Source organism: Microtus ochrogaster, chromosome 8, assembly GCF_000317375.1.
Source record: "Microtus ochrogaster isolate Prairie Vole_2 chromosome 8, MicOch1.0, whole genome shotgun sequence".
NCBI classification, from domain to species: domain Eukaryota; kingdom Metazoa; phylum Chordata; class Mammalia; order Rodentia; family Cricetidae; genus Microtus; species Microtus ochrogaster.
Window position 1 is genome coordinate 42,459,994 of NC_022015.1, and position 13,926 is coordinate 42,473,919.

Here is a 13,926-nt window from a genome sequence, read left to right on the forward strand (position 1 = left end):
AACAGAAATGAGAGAGAGAGAGAGAGAGAGAGAGAGAAAGAAAGAAAGAAAGAAAGAAAGAAAGAAAGAAAGAAAGAAAGAAAGAAAGAAAGAAATTAGACAGGACATGAAGTTTGGAGAGGGATGTGTTTAGGCATCTTGGAGTTTTAGGGGATATAAATGTTTGAGATTTTCATACTGCTTTCTATACACATTTGAAATTCTAAGAATGAATGAAATAATAATAAGGAAATGTATATAAAATATGTAATTCTTGTGGGTCTAATAAGTTAAATTGCCCATGTGTTGTGCCAAGTCACCATTATGCAGCTTTGACTTCAATTTTAAAATATCTAGAGGGTTGTAGAAAGCTACAGTGATGGCTAAATGTGCAGTTCACGACAGAATGCACCTGGAGCACTCAAATACTCAAGTGTTCAAGATTTAGTAATGAGCACTGAAAAATATCCCAGAAAGTGGGTAGTTTGTATTTCATTGCACCCATGCATGAGCCCTAAGTTCCATTCCCTCTATTGACATAACTATACAAGTAAATAAATAAGATAGTGAACAGGTGCTGTCTGTTCTCTGCTCTAAGAGAAGTCATGGAAGAGGTTATGCCCTGGTACATAGGATACAGTAAAAAAAAAATAAGGATAGTGAATTATTGTATTCTAGGATCTCATTTGACAATTTCTGAACAAAGGTAACAAGTCGCTACTACAACCTACTTGGATACAGGAACCTCCCTAAGAAAATAGAATTGATAAAGCTGAGACTGGATGGTAGAAGTCAGGTGACAATGAAATGGGAAGCTGGAGAGTAAGGATTTGGAAGTTCACATTGAAAAATTTTGAACAATTTACAGGACAGTCTGTCATCATGATTTCCTTATCTTCCAGTGGGACCTGGTGTGTGGATCTCAGGTACTGGTTTCAGTGTCTAAATTTATATTCATGATTGGAAATTTGATAGGACCTTTCCTTGGTGGACACTTATCAGACAGGTGAGTGTCTGTGCTTTGCAGCTCTCTCTGCATGTGAGTATTTTCATCAGCTACAACTCACTCACTCTTTAAAAAACAGTTCTTGCAGATTTGTTCCTTTATCTGCACCTTTGACCCTGGAGATCACTAAACACAAACATATTTCTGTTAGTGTTTAAAAGTCTATGTGTTGTGTTGACACAGAACTAGTTCTTATTAGACATGGAAGAAGTTCAAGGAAATTTAAGACAATATGATAGACATGGTTTAGAAAATGAGAAAAGTTAACCACGGGGATTACACAAAATATTTTTTGTCTGCTATTTTTAACAACAACTGTTTGTTTCCCTGATGGGATCTTTGTCTTTTCCTTAGGTTTGGGAGGAGGTTAATCCTCATATGTGCTTTACTGCTGATGGCCATCAGTGGGGCCTGTGCAGCCATGGCTCCCACCTTCTTCATCTACTGCTTACTTCGCTTCCTAACAGGGCTTTGTATCATACCCATACACACAAATAGTGTTTTGCTCAGTAAGTCAGAGTTTTTGATGGACATTGTTCAACCTTTTCTTTGATGTGGATATCCTTCCCATCCATGGTAGAAATCAAGGTTCATTTTTCTTTCCTTTCAGTGTTAGAATGGACAAGCCATAAATTCAAAGCCTTGGTCACAACACTGTCAATGTGTGCTCAATGTTTTGGACTCATACTAACGTCAGGCCTGGCATTTATATTTCGAAACTGGCACCACCTCCAGCTGGTAGTGTCTGTGCCAATATTTTTCCTCCTTATACCCACAAGGTATGAGTGTTCTTTCCTCCTCTGTTTTGCAATCCTGAGATGACTATATCGGTTAAATCAGTACATAAGAAATGCATTTGTCACCATCTCTGTAAGCTCATATGTGTGTCAGTCCTGTTGTGTCCAGAAGACAAAATTTAGTTGCTCATGTGGGTGATATAATTAAGGAAAATGTATTCATGGGTTCTTAATTTAAGGCACAGAGATAAGATAAATAAGCATTCCTTACAACTGAACAAGAAATATGGAAATTATCTGATGAAATGTCCCTCACACTCAGTTGTATGACTTCTAGTAAAATCTGTATCCATGTGAGGGGGACAGACCAGTGTGGCTCCAGGTCTACATTCTAGGAATACAGGTGCACTGAATGGCTGATCATTTCTTGTTTTCCTAGGTAATGTACCTCGTGATATAAGATTATACATTCTTGCTATAACTGAATGACTGACAAATATTAAAATTTTAATAAAACTGCTCAAGAATAAATTTAGTATATAGTAATATGACTCCTTGAGAAATATGAACAATATCTTATTGAGTAGGTGGCTGCCTGAGCCAGCTCGGTGGCTGATTGTGACCAACAAAACCCAGAAGGGCTGACAGGGACTTAGAAAAGCTGCATGTATGAATGGAATGAAGAATTCTGAAGACACCTTAACCATGGAGGTGAGCATAATGCAAGCTCATTATGACATATAGAAAACACAAGGTTCACAAGTTTATGGGTTACTGCCCAAGAGACAATTTCCTTTTATTAAATCATTAAATGAAGTTTTTTCATTCAAAGATGACTTTGTAAGAAAAAACCTTCATTGATTATTTCTTTCAATTTTAAACTTTTTATTAGAACATATAAGCTATACACAATGAATTAAGTCTGAAATTCTATACATACATATATTGCATTGATTCACTTATACCCCCTCAATATTACCATACCTGATGATTCTCATATACTTCCTAACAAGTTCTATTTCTACCTTCTATTACCCTAGTCTTTTTTGCTATCTTTTTTTTCTTTTTTGTGATCTAATTTGTTTAATTAAGGTCATTTACTGAAATGTGTTGAGGATTTAAGAAACATGGACAACTTACCTGTGGGTCCACTACTGAAGAAATGTCTATCTCTCCCTCAACAACCATTAGCTGTCCATATTTCCTCAGGAGGGAGTATGGCTTTGTGAGGCCCTGTGAATTAACAATGACTAACTACACACAGATTTTGAAACAGAGATGGGGCTTATGAGCTCTTCTCTTAAAATTCCATCTACTCTCAAAACTGGTATTTTGACTGTCATAACATTAGCAGGTCTTGTGCAGGTAAACACAGGTGATGAAAGCTCAAAGTTCCAACATCCAATGCATGTCTGTAAGAAGGAATCACACACTTTCCACCACTTCTCAAGGACCTTACCTTCACCTTTTCCATGGTGTTTCTATAACCTCGAAAGGAGTGAAAAAGACATTTCTCTTCGAGGTGATACTGAATAGTCACTTACTCTTAATACTTTGACAGTTGCGAGTCTTCAAAGACTGCTACTCAATAAATGCAAAATCTTCTTTATTAAAGCTTACAGGAGCATTAACCTATGGCTATGGACAAAGACATTTAAAGACTACTTAAATTTCTTTAGTCATCAGAAGATTCTATTATGAGCACTAGATGCCAGATATAGACCTTCAGAATTAAATGTTTTCCCTTCTGAGTTTCAGCCCTGCATTAAGCCAGTTGTTTGTTATTATATACCTACTCTTCTCTTTTGAAATGGGAATGTTTGTTCTGTTCCCTTGAATACTAGAAGGAAATCATGTATTTTTATATAAAATTTTGAGTTATGAAGGTAAAAGCATTGGTCCTATGATTTCCAAAATAAAGAAACATTTCACAGGCTCTCAGAAAAAAAGAGAACCACTTGAGTCTCAGATGAGCCTTGTATTTATATTTACCTATAAGAGTCATTGCCTATCAAAACATAGAAATAAGATGTGGAAAGTTATGACTAAAAGATGATGTGTTCTGATATCAAGTTGACAAGAAGTAGAGCCATGATGGTTAACTTTGATTGCACCTCAACAAGATCACCTAGGAGAAAACTTCCAGACACATCTGTGAGGGATGACTTAGTTTAATTCCCCCTCTCACCATTCCTCTGTGGGATTATCTTGATGACATTAACTGAAGATGTGACAGCTATACTAAAGGACAAAAGAACCAGCCTTGAGTTTGGGTCTTACAGTACATAAAATGGAACCTGGCTCAAGATAGGCACTCATCACCTTTGCTCTTCAGCATGTCACAGCCTAAACGCTGTCTTGAAATTTTAATTTATAAACAAATTAGTACACAGCTTTGACATCAGTCTCTGTCAAATTTTCAGAACATAGTAAGAATACTGCCAGAATTTGTTGTAGTTTCTATTGTTTCTGTTGTTCCTGAAAAGGGGAAGATGAATTTCCTCCTCCCAAACTCTCGGAGAAGTGCCCTTTCCCATCTGAAGTCTCATGGAGAATGCCTTCAGATTAGCATCAGCATCTCAGCATACAGAACTTCCACAAGAAACATCTTCTCTACTTTGCCTCTGAAACCTTTCCCCAAATCCATCACCAAACCACAAGTGTGGTTTAAAACATGGTCAGATTTTTCAAAATAACAACTTCATATATGGCACCAGTTTATTTTGTTGACTACTTTTGCTTTGCTGTAACCAAGATCTCCATGAGCAATATTCAAGTCAGAAACAACAAAATGGAGTAAAAGGGATTTGTGCTCACAGACTGACAACAATCAGTTAACCATAGTGAACAGGTATGGCAATACTGAGACAAGAGTTTGTGGTAAAGGCTTGTTACATTATGGTGGACCAAGAAGCCATAACTAAAGGCCAGCTACCCTATTTAAAGGACCACCCCCATTAAGAGGTAATGTTTACCTCTTAAGAGTTCCTCAGCTACGAACTGCATGAACGTGGTGCACAGACATACATGTAAGCAAAACACTCATACATGTGAAATAAAATAGAGAATTTCATTAAAAAAAAAGAGTTCCTCGGACTCTGAAACATACAACCAACCAGAGAACCAACATCTCAGTATCATACCATGTATTCTTTCAAATATCAGGACTCTAAAATGGACACAAAAACCTTGAAAGGAATTCATTTTTCTGAGTCTGTTTTCCACCCAGGGAGGTAATGACTAGACATGGGACACTCATTGAAGAAGAACGAGATACACAGAAATAAGGCAAAAAAAAAAAAAACCCAAGCAGACATGCACATACACATGAATGCACATATGAGAGAACCATAATAATTTGCTATGTCATTCAAATTCATTATGGTATGACTGGAGTTTTTTACAAGATTCTTTTTTTATTTTTATGCAATTCATTTATTCTTTTTTTATTTTATGAAATTCATTTATTCTTTCTTTTTTTTATTGAAAAAATTTCTGCCTCCTCCCCGCCTCCCATTTCCCTCACCCTCCCCTCACTCCTCTCCCCCTCCCCCCACTCCTTTTCCCCTCCCTCTCCAGATTTGACAAGATTCTTAATAACTCCTCACTTGATGGCCACATTCTGTAGCCCATACTGTTTTGAGGATCTATCTAGAAAAAGCATGAGTTTCCTTTACCTACTTGGTTCTCACTTCCTGTTCCTTTGATTATGCTTTCCTTAGGTCCCCTGATGTTTGTGTTTTTCACTAGACAGAACTAGTAGATACGGCTCTGGTAGTCTGTGAGTGCTCAATATTTTGTGAGAACTAAACAGTTCTTGATGCTGTTGCTGAAGGTTGTGAGGACCACCATGAGGGAAGAGCTGGAGGCAGCACAAATAGAGCCTGCTCTGTGTGACTTATTCCGCACCCCCAACTTGCGAAAGCGTATATTTCTCCTGTGCCTTTTGAGGTAGGTTTCACATGGTGACTCTTAAAATAGTATAGAAATGAATTTTCCCAACAACCAAGTTGAAGATAAAAAATGTGGAATTTCTATATCTTCTGGCATTCAAGGGGTTTTGAATATAGAAATACAGAACTAACTATACAGTAAGGGGTATGTCTACAGCACCCTGACAGATTTATCAACACAGACTCATGATGAATCTTCAATCATATTCCAGACTTCTCTGTGCTCACCATTTGCCATTTTCCATTTTAAAGGAGACAAAATTTCGAATGTAAACTATACAAGTATATACATTTCAATCAATATAAACAAACGCAAAGTTATAATATCCTCACTTGGAGAAAGCCCAGTTAGGGCCACAGGAGGGTCCAGTTCACTAGCAAATAAAAAATTAGTTTCCTCCAAGGGTATTTCAACAGAGAAAAGAACTAATCTTAAGGGCAAGTACCATTCCCAACAGTATGTGACCAACACAAATCTTGCTCAATGGTATCTTTGGAGGGATTTTGTTTTGTCTCATAATGTTGTGTCAGGACATTTTGTTTTTTATCTTACAAGTCATTTATGTATACATTATAGAGTCCTGTATTGTGTTTTTATGGGATACCTGTGTGTGTGAACATGTATCTCTGCATCTATATGTGTTTCTTTTGCTTTCCTTTTTTGTTCCTTTCCTTTTGTTTGTTTATCTTGTCCTATTCTGAATTATTTATGCTTTATCTTACCATAATATATTGTGATTCATTAGATACCTGTGTATTTTCTAATGAGAGACAGTAAGACTGAAGTCCCACATGTAAGGGAAAGTGAAGAAGAGCTGGGAGGAGTTGGGGGAGGGGGAACTTACTCAGAATATATTGTATAAAAAAATCTATTTTTAATGAAAAACAAAAAGACCATGAAGCTTGGAGTGGTAAGAATGCGCTTGTGGGCCTGGGAGAAGTTATGAGAAAGAATTGAGGAAGACTGTCACCAAAAAACACTGTATATGATTCTCTTGTATAAACAAAATATTTTTAAAATTGAAAAAAGTTATAATCATTACTAAGTTCAAGTTATAGGGGGAAAAAATCTCTAAAAACCTAACTGGATCTATTGTGCCTTCCACAAAGTCTCTACCTCTCCTTAAAATCCAACAATAATGATATCACATGTCTACATATGATGATTTCATGATCATTATTAAATTATCAGTCAAGTAAATATTCCAAAATACAGATAGGCCATTATACTTTATCAACTAAAACAAACTTCTGGGGATAATCATATTCTTGCTTTTGGACATGAATTCTAAGTAGTATATGTGACTTTCCTCTTTGTTTCTTATAGATTTACAACAGCGATACCTGCATTTGGATTTATCATCCATCTCCAATACCTGAAAAGTAATGTCTTCCTAATGCAGTGTCTCACTGCTGCATCAGCATCCCAGCCTCTTTTGCTGCAATGTTTTTGCTGAATCGCATTGGCCATAGAATAAGCCAATTCTTTTTCTCTTTCCTGTTGGGAATCTTCATACTGGCCACAGTGTCTGCTCCTGAAGGTGAATAAAGAGTTTATGGTGAAAGGGGGAAAATATCCAGTCCCCTTTCTTCAATGTTTTACAGGTCCTTCCTATTTATGAGAAAAAATACATCCAGAGAATTTTCTGTAACCAGACAATGAGAAATATTCTTCCACTCACATACTGAGAGAAGAGACAAAAATCAGTAAGTTTAGTTTAAATATGTGAAAGTATCTGGAACATGAAGCCATTTATACCAAAGTATCTGCATGTCAGTAAAGGATCATTTGCTCATTGTTTAGTTACATTTTAAATTAAAATATAATTACATCATTTTCTGCTTCATTGTCCTCTCTGCAATCACTCTGGAGTATCTGCCCCTACCTCATTCAAGCTCAATAATATTTTCATAGCAGTAATGTATGTTTCAGATACTATAATTACAATCAGAAATGACACTTCGTCTGTCCCACTGAGTCTTGTTGCTTCAACTTCAGTGACAAGATGTTTCGCAAGCTGTATGAATGCAGTTATGACTCGGGTCACTACAAGTACAACTCTAGTTGTGAAAGTTGTATCAAGATATTAATATTGCTTGTACTGAAGTGCAAACCAAGTGAAACGCAGTAGGAGTGGGACAGGCAGCAGGACTGCCAGACTTCAATTGTGGAGATAAGTGGATGCATGCAATGAGTACAGTACCCAGGCAGTCTTCAAGTTTTGCTGAAACTCAGGATATGTTTTAAATCTTCATGACTCTTGATTATCAGCAGCAACTCCTGACTCTTGCCTTTTCTCAAAAATACCTTCCAATGTTCAAGTTTTTAAGACTTTTCTTAGTTAATAGAAAATGCTCTATGAAAACGCTGATGATTGTCCTAGAAGTCCTTATTCTTGAATCTTGAGACACTCTTTGAAACAGAGCTGATCCCCAGCTTGTCTACATCTGTCTTATTGAGCATTGAAAAATGAATGAACATCTTGTGTGAATATTTGGAGTCTCTCAAAATGTGAGTGCCATGAGAAATACAACTTCTATTCTTCTAATGTTTATTTTGTTTTTGACATTCATGCAGGTGTATAGAAAATGTACTCTGGTCGAGTTCACCCTCCACCATTCTTATCCATGTAATATTCTGGTTGAGTGTTTGAACGTGTACACAGACCTCATTAATTTTCCCATGAAATTCCTACATTATGTTGGAAGGACAGTGAGGTAGTGGGTGGAAAAGATGAAAGTTGATTAGCATCTCCTTAGTTTCATTAAGCTCTCTGCTCCTGAAGTTTGCCACAAGTATTGATTCTCCATAAACAAGTACATGGAGATAGGTCACCTTTCTTAAATTAATCGTAACTGTGGAGTTTACCTCTGTGTATTTTTTCCACTTTATATTCCACCCTTAGGGGGTGGAAAGCAATTTCCTTCACCTGACAATGACCACTGTTCCTTATTTTCCTCTTTACAGAAATGCAGATACTGTGTGGATTTTTGATAACACTGACCGGAGCAAATATTTATGTGGTTATTAGTAGTAATAATCTACACGCAAATGAGCTAATCCCCACTGTGATCAGGTACATGACTTGGTGTAAACACCTGGGTAGCTATCAACAGTGATCAATTGTAGTAATTACAAAACTGGTCAAAGTTTCTCAAAAGTTTGATTTATGTATAATACATTAAATCCATCTGTGAACCAGCAGTATGCAATAAGAAAGATCATATAGAACTATTAGGAATCACCCAAAACATAAATAATGTGAGGGATAAGAATTCTGTTCCTTTTATTTCTAATTAGGATTTTATGACATTTATTTTTGTTTTAACATTTTTCCTACAGATATAGACTGCACTGCAGTTATGTTCACCTCTATCACTATTGTCTGTGTGTCATGGCTGCTGTATTTCAGCTGGTGCCACCTCTGCCCTCATATCTTGGTGTTCATGGGTGCTCAAGCACCCCTGCATGTGCTCATGGACCTGTCTTAAAGTGCATATAAGTAATGGTTTTCATCATAACATTATCATAATTTTTTCAGCCTTCTGTACCTCCTTCTGCAAGCACTTCTTTCTGCTAGTTCAGCCCTTCTCCACGTCATTTCATCTCAATGTATGCTACCAATCTCTCTCCCTCATTCAAAACTTTTAACATTATAAATTTTAGCATAAAAAGTCTTTGAGAACAAAATGAACATCACATAGACCAAAATTAGGCAGATACAACATATATGCATTTCAAGAACTTCTATCCAGTTAGAATAGCAATTCTTAAGCTGTAGAGCTTCGTATTCAATTTTACATTTTCACTATCAAATACGTTTTTCTGTCCTCACCCACCACCAAAAGTGAAAAAAGTTCACGACACAGAACATTTACCTTTATATCCTCTTTTATGTCTCCTGTCCGTTACAGGAATTCATTTCTAATTCATTTCCTAATATTCCATCTGTCTTCTCTTTATACTTGTTACACTGTACAAATGTGTACATTTGTTTACAGATGTGTGCATATTGTTGTTTGTTAAATCTGTCAATTAGTCTGCAACTTCCTTGTGGTGAATTCAAGCTAGTTACTCTTAAGTTTTTTATAGAAAGGGTTGGCATTTCCTAAAAATTTATTAGGTGATGGTCTAGCTTTCTGTATTATCAATTGACCAGAACCTAAAGGAATAAAGATCCCAAATGGAGAAGTGTTGAGAGAGGAGTGCCACCAATGCAAATACAAGGAAGACAGAAAGCTGGGATCAGGAGGTCTTCCTGAGTTGATGACTCATGACAGCATGTTTATTGAGAAAGTACAGCATCTTCTATACTTTTTTCAGGATAAATAGGACAGAATCATCAGAAAGCTATCACATGGTGGGAAAATATAGCAGGAACTAATCAAACAATATTATGAAAAGAGCTCACAAAATGTCTCAACTATGTCACACACCAATTACAATGAAGCCTTGGAACTCACATGCCCCAGCCCAGGACAAGATCCTGCCAAGTCTGGTACTGGAAAAGGTCACAGAACTAGCTCCGCATTTGCCTTTCATCAAGGCCTCCAAGAAAGGCTTGGACTGGCCTGACTTCCAGCAGTTGATGCTTATTTTCTTCCTCCAGTATTAATTTTGAGGGTTTGCTGAGTTGCAGCGTTGCATCTGGTTGTTTCTATTCCAAGTGCAGTTTGTTTATCTGTGGTACTGACTAAGGGTATGCATGCACATGCTCACATGGAGAAAGCCACCTTTCATTTTTCTCCTTGCAAATCATTTCACTAAGAATGTTTCTGCAGTGCCTGCTTGGTTGTCATTAATTACCTTAATTTGTAATTGTCTTGGACTCCTCTCATTTCTCCATTGATTTGGAAAAATAAATTTACTGGCTATAACATTTTTTCTAACACATATATACTCAAAGCTTGACATATTTCATTTGATGTTCTTCTGGCTCTTATGGTTGCTGGAAAAAAGTCTGTGGAAATTCTGACATTGCTGCCTTGTGTGTGAGTGGTTGCCTTTTCCTTGTTCCTTTTAGGATTCCATCTTTACTTGTATTTGGCATACTGACTATAACATGTCACAGAATATTTCTATTTTTATTATGTGGTTTTTGGAGTTCTCTATGCCTCTTGAAATAGTATGTCTGCCTTCTGTACATTTGGGATATTTTCTGCTTTAATTTACTTAGTGGGCTATGTAGTTCATTACATTTACTTGTTCTTTTTCTATACCACAAATTCTCAGGGTTGGCCTCTTGGACATATCCCAGAGCCTATTAGAATATGATGCGTTTGTTCCTTTTCTTTGAGGAATGTCTCTATGGCATTCAGCTATTAGGACTAATGAAACTGGTGTATTGAATTAATTGCTAAAGTTGTCATGGTTGTATGCAAAGGACCGAAGGTAGATCTGGATACTAAGAACCAAGGTGACCAGCTGACACCAAAACCTTGGTCTTTATTATTATTTTTTTATTGCTTTATAAATAATACCATTCAAAATTTCCACTTGCTTCCCTCCTCCCATTTTCATCCCGCTTCCCATTCACCCTTCCCTCTCCCCCTCCAGTCCTAAGAGTGAAGGGTACCCTGCTCTGTGGGAAGTCCAAGGTCCTCCCCCTTCCATCCAGGCTTAGGAATGTGTGCATTCAAATAAACTAGGATCCAAAAAAGCCGGTACATGCAGTAGAGACAAATCCCAGTGCCATTATCATTGGCTTCTCAGATCGTCCCAGTTGTCAGCCACATTTGGAGAGTCCAGTTTGATCACATGCTCATTCAGTCCCAGTCCAGCTGGCTTCGGTGAGTTCCCATTAGATCAGGAATACTGTCTCAGTGGGTGGACCAACCCCTCATTGTCCTGACTTCCTCGCTCATATTGTCCCTCCTTCTGCTCTTCAACTGGACCTTGGGAGCTCAGTTCAGTGCTCTGATGTGGGTCTCTGTCCCTATCTCTATTTGTTGCCGGATGAAGGTTCTATGTTGATATTCAAGATAGCTGTGAGTCTGACTATGGGACAAGGCCAGTTCAGGCTCCCTCTCCTTCACTGTTCATGGTCCTAGCTGGGGACATCCCCATGGACACCTTGGAACCCCTCTAGAGCCAAGTTTCTTGCCAGCCCCAAAATGGCTCCCTCAATTAAGATATCTTCTTCCCTGCTCCCATATCAGTCCTTCCTCCAGCTCACCCATCACACTCCCCCAAGGTCTCCACAACCCTTCCCTTCTCCCTTCTCTCCCCCCTCCCCTTCCCCTAGCTCCACCTCCACCCCATGCTCCCAACTTTTTCCTGGTGATACTGTCTGCTTCCAGTTTCGAGGCGGATTTATATATGCTTTTCTTTGGGTTCACCTTATTACTTAGATTTTCTAGGATTGCGAACTATAGGCTCAATGTCCTTTATTTATGGCTAGAATCCACTAATGAGTGAGTATATACCATATTGATCTTGTTGGGTCTAAGCTATTTCACACAGGATATTGTTTTCTATTCCCATCCATTTACATACAGAATTCAAGATGTCATTGTTCTTTACCACTGAGTAGTACATTAATGTGTAGATATGCTACACTTTCCTTATTCATTCTTCCATTGAGGGGCACCTAGGTTGTTTCCAGGTTCTGGCTATTACAAATAGTGCTACTATGAACATAGTTGAACAAATGCTTTTGTAGTATGATTGAGCATCTTTTGGGTATTTTCCCAAGAGTGGTATTGCTGGATCCTGAGGTAGGTCGATTCCCAATTTTCTGAGAAACCACCATACTGAATTCCAAAGTGGTTGTACATCCCACCAGCAATGGATGAGTGTTTCTGTTACTCCACATTCTCTCCAACATAGGATATCATTGGTGTTTTTGATTTTAGCCATTCTGACAGGTGTAAGATGGTATCTCAAAGTTGTTTTGATTTGCATTTCTCTGATAGCTAAGGAAGTTGAGCATGACCTTAAGTGTCTTTTGGCCATTTGAACTTCTTCTGTTGACAATTCTCTGTTCAGTTCAGTACATCATTTTTAATTGGCTTATTTAGAATTTTAATGTCTAGCTTCTTGAGATATTTATATATTTTGGAGATCAGACCTTTGTCTGATGTGGGGATAGTGAAGATATTCTCCCATTCAGTAGGTTGCCTTTTTGTCTTAATAACTGTGTCCTTTGCTTTACAGAAGCTTCTCAGTTTCAGGAGGTCCCATTTATTTATTATTGCTCTATTGTCTTGCTACTGGAGTTATATATAGGAAGTGGTCTCCTGTGCCACTTGCCACTTTCTCCTCTATCAGGTTCATTGTGATCAGGTTTATATTGAGGTCTTTAATCCATTTGGACTTGAGCTTTGTGCATGGTGATAATTTTGGATTTATTTTCATTCTCCCATAGGTTGACATCCAGTTATGCCAGCACCATTTGTTAAAGATGCTTTCTTTCTTCCATTATATAATTTTAGTTTATTTGTCAAAAACCAGGTGTTCATAGGTTTGTAGATTAAAACACAGGTCTTCTATTTGATTCCATTGGTCAACGTCTCTGTTTTTATGCCAATACCAAGCAGTTTTCATTACTGTAGCTCTGTAATAGAGTTTGAAGTCAGAGATGGTAATGCCTCCAGAAGTTCCTTTATTGTATAGGATTGTTTTCGCCCTCCTGGGTATTTTGTTTTTCCATATAAAGTTGATTATTGTCTTCTCAAGGTCTGTGAACAATTTTGATGGGATTTTGATGGGGATTACAATGAATCAATAGATTGCCTTTGGTAGAACTGCCATTTTACTATGTTGATCCTACCAATCCAATAGCATGGGAAATCCTTCCACTTTCTGGTATCTCTTCAATTTCTTTCTCAAAACTTAAACCTTAAAGTTCTTGTCAAATAGATCTTTCACTTCCTTGGTTAGTATTACCCCAAGATACTTTATGCTATTTGTAGCTATCATGAAAGGTGATGTTTCTCTGATTTCCTTCTCCACTTCTCTATCCTTTGTGTATAGGAGGGCTACTGATTTTTTTTGAGTTGATCTTGTATCTTGCCACATCACTGAAGCTATTTATCAGCTGTAGATCTCTGGGAAAGTTTTTGGGGTCACGTATGTACACTATCATATCATCTGCAAATAACGAAAGTTTGACTTCTTCCTTGCCAATTTGAATCCCTTGATCTCCTTATGTTGTCTTATTGCTATTGCTAAAACTTCAAGCACTATATTGAAGAGATATGGAGAGAGTGGACAGCCTTGTCTTGTTCCTGATTTTAGTGGAATGGCTTT

General features: G+C 37.5%; 1 pseudogene; it reads left to right on the forward strand.

The window, feature by feature from the left end:
- Positions 1-584: 584 nt before the first annotated feature.
- LOC101980896 overlaps positions 585-13,926 on the forward strand; it is a 15,834-nt pseudogene continuing 2,492 nt past the window's right edge.